This window comes from Chenopodium album, chromosome 17 (genome assembly GCF_948465745.1).
Source record: "Chenopodium album chromosome 17, dcCheAlbu1.1, whole genome shotgun sequence".
Classification (NCBI taxonomy): Eukaryota; Viridiplantae; Streptophyta; class Magnoliopsida; order Caryophyllales; family Amaranthaceae; genus Chenopodium; species Chenopodium album.
In genome coordinates, this window is record NC_137850.1 from 3,857,606 (window position 1) to 3,864,374 (window position 6,769).

Below are 6,769 nucleotides of genomic sequence, written 5' to 3' on the forward strand. Positions count from 1 at the left end.
ATCCATACCTAACAAAGAGCAAAACAAGAACAAGATTCACTACAATGTACAACATGCTTAAGAATATGAAGGAAAGTAAAGAAACAAATATACATACTACCCTACAGCTTAATAACCCCCAAAAACAACCCTGTCCAACCCCAACTTACAACCTAGTTCTCCCCAAACAACATAGGGAACCCATCACAATAAGGTGACCAATCCTCATTGATATAAGCCCAGAAATCCTTCACTTCATTGTTGATAAGGTCATCAATAACCCATGTCTGGTAGTTGTTGTTTCAGTTGTAATGATGCCAAGGGATAAATGCACAGCCAACCATCCTCCTCCTCCAATCTTGACAGACCAAAGAGGCAAATTTTTGCTCAAACCAGTTCAGTTTAAAGAAGACATGGAGCACCATTATCTGCTCCATGCCCAGAACAGGGTTGGCTTCCTATAGACCGAACCGAATCACTCTCCTCCACCTCCTACAAACATTCGCTGCTGAATGTCTTCCTGCTGGATTAAGTCTGGAAAAAACATGGATAACAAGGATATCCTCCAATGACAAAAAAGGGTGAGCATCCTCTAGACCGTCCATTATCTCCTACATTCACCAAACACATACATATTAGGGTCTTACACTCACACTCTATTTTTCTGTCAAATCCCTAACCAACAACACTATTTCAAACAAATACACTTTAATGAATCAATTACGAAACAAATAAACATAATCCAAACATAAACAACCACATTTAACAGCCACATTAAAACAATCAAACCATAAATCTAAGAAACGAAAAAAAAAAAAATTTAAACCTTAGAACTTAATTACAAACAGTTCAAAATTCGAACTAATTCCAACCCAAAACAACCACAATGTAAGATAAAGAAATTTTACCTCAATGTTGTTGAAGAATGGGGTGAGAATTATCGCCTTGATCAACCCAGATTGCACAAAAAATTCGAGAGAGAATGAGGGTTTGGAAGCAGAACAGGGTAAGAAATGAAAAGGCGGGAGACGACCTTTCACTTACCACTATAAAAAAAAGCTTCTGGCTTTCCAAATTCCAATATCCCTCGCACACGTGTCTCTTTCTGGAAGGCCGCCAATCAAAACAGTCATAAAATGCTTTAGGGGTCTAAGTTTTTTTAAGTGATTAAGTTTTACTTTTGTGCCAACTTTCTATGTGACAAAGTTTTTTTTTACCCCTATAAAACATAGCAATTCTCGACTAATATTATCTTATCCCTGACTTATATTAAATCTGATTAAAAAAACTATTAAATTCCTGACTAAATATTGAAATGGTTGACAAAAATAGTTCAACACCTGACATAAATTATCTAATTCCTGATTGAAACATGCTAATTCCTGAGACCTATAAGTTTCAAAAGAAGTTTAATTTCTGGCTGTATTGTATTTCCCGAGACCTATTGTATTTCCTGACAAAAATAGATCTAAACTTAACATAAAATATTTAATTTCTGACTGTATTTATCTAATTCCTGGCAGGCTAAAATAATCTAATTCCTGATGAAAATAATCTAATATCTGACTGTATTTATCTAATTCCTGACAGGCTAAAATAATCTAATTCATGTATGTAATAATCTAATCCCTGACATAAATAATGTAATACCTGACATAAAATATCTAATGCTTGACAAAGTGACATAAATAATAGAGTTGTTAACAAAATACGTAATTGTTGTCTGAATTGATATATTTCCTGACTTAAATATTCTAATTCCTGACTGAAATAATCTAATTTCTTACGCCAAAAATTATTTAATTCTTGACTTAAATAATTTTGACAGTTTTATATTTACTTTTGTTGCAGATTATTACAAATATGACAAGGATGAAAACATAAATAGATTATACACTATCAGACTATAATGAATTAATGATGGATATTTTTTATACAAAGCTCATTCAAGATCTGTTGGTTTCAGCGTCAGAAAATCGACAAAGAGGAGAGATAACAATAATATACTGTATGAGTTTTATTTTAGATGCTCTAAGGAAGGACAGATTAAGGGTAAAATGAAGATTGCAGGTGAACAAAATTCAATCGAAATACCTATATTGGGTAAAACTGATGAAAAAAAGAGAAAACAAAAGGGAAGTAAATGACACAAGAACTGGATGCAAAGCTCATATTCGTTTCAAGAAAAATGCAGAAGGTAAATTTGTTGATCTTACACATGAGTTGGAACATAATCATGAATTGGTAATAACAGTTCAACGACATCATCTAAGATCAGAAAAGCAAATATCAGCTCCAATGGGTGAGCTAATTGAGAGCATGCTTTAGAGTGGTATTAAACCAATGGATGCTTACAATTATATAAGCAATGAAGTTGGAGGAGAAGAATGTGTAGGTCATACTAAGAGAGACCACCTTAACTATGTATCGAGGGTGAAAATGAGTATGGTTGAAGGTGGAGACATGCAGAATGTATTAGACACCCTTCAAGAAAGAGCAGATAAAGATCCTTCATTCTTTTATAGACTGAAATTTGAAGAAGAAAATAACGTGGTGAGCTATTTTTGGCGTGACTCTCAAATGCTTGAAGATTTCAAAGCTTATGGTGATGTTTTAATCTTCGATACAACATACAGAACAAACAAATATGGGTTGATATGTGCACCATTTGTTGGTATAAACAATCACTAGAGAACAACAATGTTTGGATGTGCCTTCATAACTGATGAAAAGACTGAAACATTTGTTTGGCTGCTTTCAATTTTCAAAAAGTCAATGTGTGGAATTGAACCAAAATCAATCTTCACTAATCAAGATCTTGCAATGAGCAACGCCATACCAGAGGTAAGCAGTTTTAGCTTCATAATATATATATTCTATAATTTAATATCTAATTAGTATAAGTAATTTAATATAGACTAAGTAATTTAATATAGTCTAATTCCTGACAAAATAATTTAATTCCTGAGAAAAGTAATGCAATACCTGACTAAAATAATCTAATTCTTAACTAAAACATACAAATTCCTGAATAATAGTATCTTATTCCTGACTAATATTATCTTATATCTGACTAAAATATATTAATAACTGACTTAAAACTATTTAATACTAAATAACAGAATCTAATTCCTGAGAAATATAAACCAATAACTGACTAAAATAATCTAATTTATGAAGAAAACATACTAATTTCTGACTAGTATTATCTAATTCCTGACTATTAATATCTTATACCTGACTAAAATATATTAATTCCTGACTAAAATATATTAATTCTTGACCTAAAACTTGACTAACAGAATCATTTTCCTGACAAATATAAACCAATAACTGACTAAAATAATCTAATCCTTGAGAAAAACAAACTAATTCCTGACTAATATTATATAATTATTATTAATTCATGACTAATATTATTTATAAGCTACTTTAAAAATATGTAAACCAACAAAACAAAATAAAAAATCATATCACCTAAGAGAATTATAGTATGATACTACTAAATAAATCATATCAAGAAATATAATATATTTGGAAATTTTACTTATAATATATCATAATTTTCATATATTCTAATGATATGTCATAGATAACGAAATTTTTTCATTAAACTTAGAACTTAACAGCAAAAAAAAAAAAAAAAAAAAAAAAAAAAAAAAAAAAAAAAAAAAAACCGTAGAATCTTAATCTTCTTTTTGTTCTTCTTGAGATTTTAAGCTTGTTTCTACTTTTGATCTTATTTTTCTTTTTTCTGTTCCTTATTTTGTTGATCTTCTTCTTTCTGTTTCTTATTTTGTGCTTCCTGGAATTTCTCCTGTGCCCTCTTTCTCTTCCTCAGTTCTTCGATTTCATTCTTTTCCACTTTTTCATAAAGCCTCATTAGTTCATCCTTCACTCTATCTCTTCTTTTGAATAGATCATTTAATCTATTTTCAAAGTTGTTAATAATATTTTCTTCTGGATCGTTTGATGAAATAGAAGATTGAGAATTGTTTTCCAAATTTGAGAAATAAAGAAAAAAAGTTTATTTTTGGAGAGAGAATATACAAGACAACAAACATGCGAAATGTGTGAAAAAATAATAGTTTTATAGGAAAATAAAAAATATTAAAAAAAGAAAACTATTTTAATTATCATTCTATTTTTTATTTAAAAAAAAACTTTGGATAAATATCTTTATTCTAAAACCCTAACCCAAAAACTATTTAATTCCTGACTAAAATATTGTTATGCCTGACAAAAATAGACCAATACCTGACATAAATTATCTTATTCCTGACTAAAAAATGCTACTTCCTGACTTAAATATTGTAATGCCTGACAAAAATTCAACAATACCTGACATAAATTATCAAATTCATGACAAAAACATACTAATTCCTGACTAATATAATCTAATTCCTAATAATAATATTCAAATTTCTGACTTAAAAATATTAAATCCTGAGTAAAATTATCTAATTCTTCTTATCATTGTTGTAGGTTTATCCAAATTCAAGACATAGACTGTGTCTATGGCATTTAGAAAAGAATTTTGTGTCACACTTTGGAACTCTAAAAAATAATCCTGAATTCAAGAATATGTTTCACAAATGCTTAAGTGGTTGTGATTCAGAATCAGAATTTGAAGATTGCTGGAACAAGATGGTTCAAAAGCATGGATTAGAAAAAAAAAAGAATGGTTTGATAGGTTATTCGGGCTACTAGAAAAATGGTGCACAACATTGAGCAAGGATATTTTCTCAGCTGAAATTCTTTCATCTCAAAGAGTAGAAGTAACAAACAGGCCAATTTCATTTAAGGCTAACCGAACCACTAAGCTTTTGGAGTTCTTTCACATATTCGTAGCTACTGTGAGAAGATGGAGAAGCACTGAAAAGAGTGACAATTTCAGATGTACTACTGAGAAACCAAAATCAACAACAAAAATATTAAATTATGCAGCTGAAGTTTATACTCTAAACTTATACAAGGATTTTAAGTTGGAATTTGATACAAGTCTAGGAGCATATGCAAGAGAAAAAGCCACTTCAATGCAATATGTCAAATTCTTTGATGTTTCTCTTGATGAAGATTATAAGCACACCTATCAAGTCATATATCACAGTCAAAACCTTGAGCTTGTGTGTTCTTGTATGTGCTTCACAGAGATCGGATTGATGTGCTTTCACATCCTCAAGATAATGCAAATGTACAGCATACATGCTATACCAGAGAGATACGTTTTGAAACGTTGGACAAAGCTTGCAAAATCAATGATGTGGGATGAAAATAAATCAGGTACGTACATTCTTTTTTATTTTAAAATTTATTATTTGTTAATTAAATATAAAATTAAAAATATTATTATTCCTGATTATTAGAACTTATTCCTGACAAATATATTCCTATTCCCGACAAATATAGTCTTTTTCCTGATAAAAATATTGTTATTTCTGATAAAACAATTTATTTCTGACAAACATAATCTTATACCTGATACAAATATTATTATTTCTGATAAAAAAACTTATTTCTTACAAACATAATCTTGATAAAGAAACTTATACATTAATACCATTTTCAGCTTCAGTAGGAAGCCTCTCATTACCATCAGCATTAAAAACTCTAATGTAAACATTTGAATCATTGTCGTGATAAATATCCAGTCTTTCTCCAGCAACAATATTATTGGATTCTACAAAGCTTGTCCATCCATCATCAGTTAAACAACCACCACAACTTCTTGTTTTTTGTGGTACGCTTATCACTCTTACCTCCCAGAATTTGTCATTATTCCCACGATAGAATCTAACTGGACCGGTGAATCTTAAAAGAAAACTTTTTCATTCTGCAAGAAGCGGCTGAAATAAAAAACACCCAAGAAAGAATGAAAACATTAAATATTTACTAAGACACAAAACAAATGTATAAGCATATAACTTAATGTATTTACCAAACTAAGCCTATAAAATTGGTCTGAAATTAACAGAACATTTTGCCTTATTTGCATAGAAATCAGCCATTGTCTTCAAGATTATATAGAAGAAAAAAAATTAAAGTTAATGATATATGACTCAACCTTATATATAAACAATAGAGGTTATTAAAGAAAGTCTTTTTATAGAAAAAAAAGTAATTTAAAACAGCCTTTAAATGGAGAACAGTTATGTATGAACAACAATAATTAACATGTAATTTAACAGAAAAAATTATGACTTTAGTTAGATTTGTATGACTTATTGATGATGTAATAAATTATATTTTCAGAATGGTATGACTTTTTTATGACTTTAGTTAGATTTGTATGACTTTTTCATGATGCAATAAATTAATGATTTGGATGACTTTTCATGATGCAAGAAAACTTATTGCTGCTGCAGAAAATAAAATTAATTTTCCTGACAAATTTGATCTTATTCCTGTTAGAAATATTTTTATTCGTGACAAAAAAAATCTTATTCCTGTTAGAAAACTTATGGCTCATGCAGAAAACAATATAAGTATTGTTATTCGTGATAATAAACTTATTCCTGACTAACGTTATCTTATTCCTGACAAATATCATTTTATTCTTGTTAAATTTAAAAACTTATTCCTGACAAACATAATCTTATTCCTGAGATTTATATTGTTATAAGTCTTATAACTAACAATTATAATATTATTCCTGATATATATTTTTATTCCTGAGTAATATTATCTTATTCCTGACAAAAATATAGTAATTTTTTTTTATTTTGTTAGGAAATCCAACTACTGATCATTCTTTAATAAATACTCCTTAGAGGCAGTCAATAACAAAGAA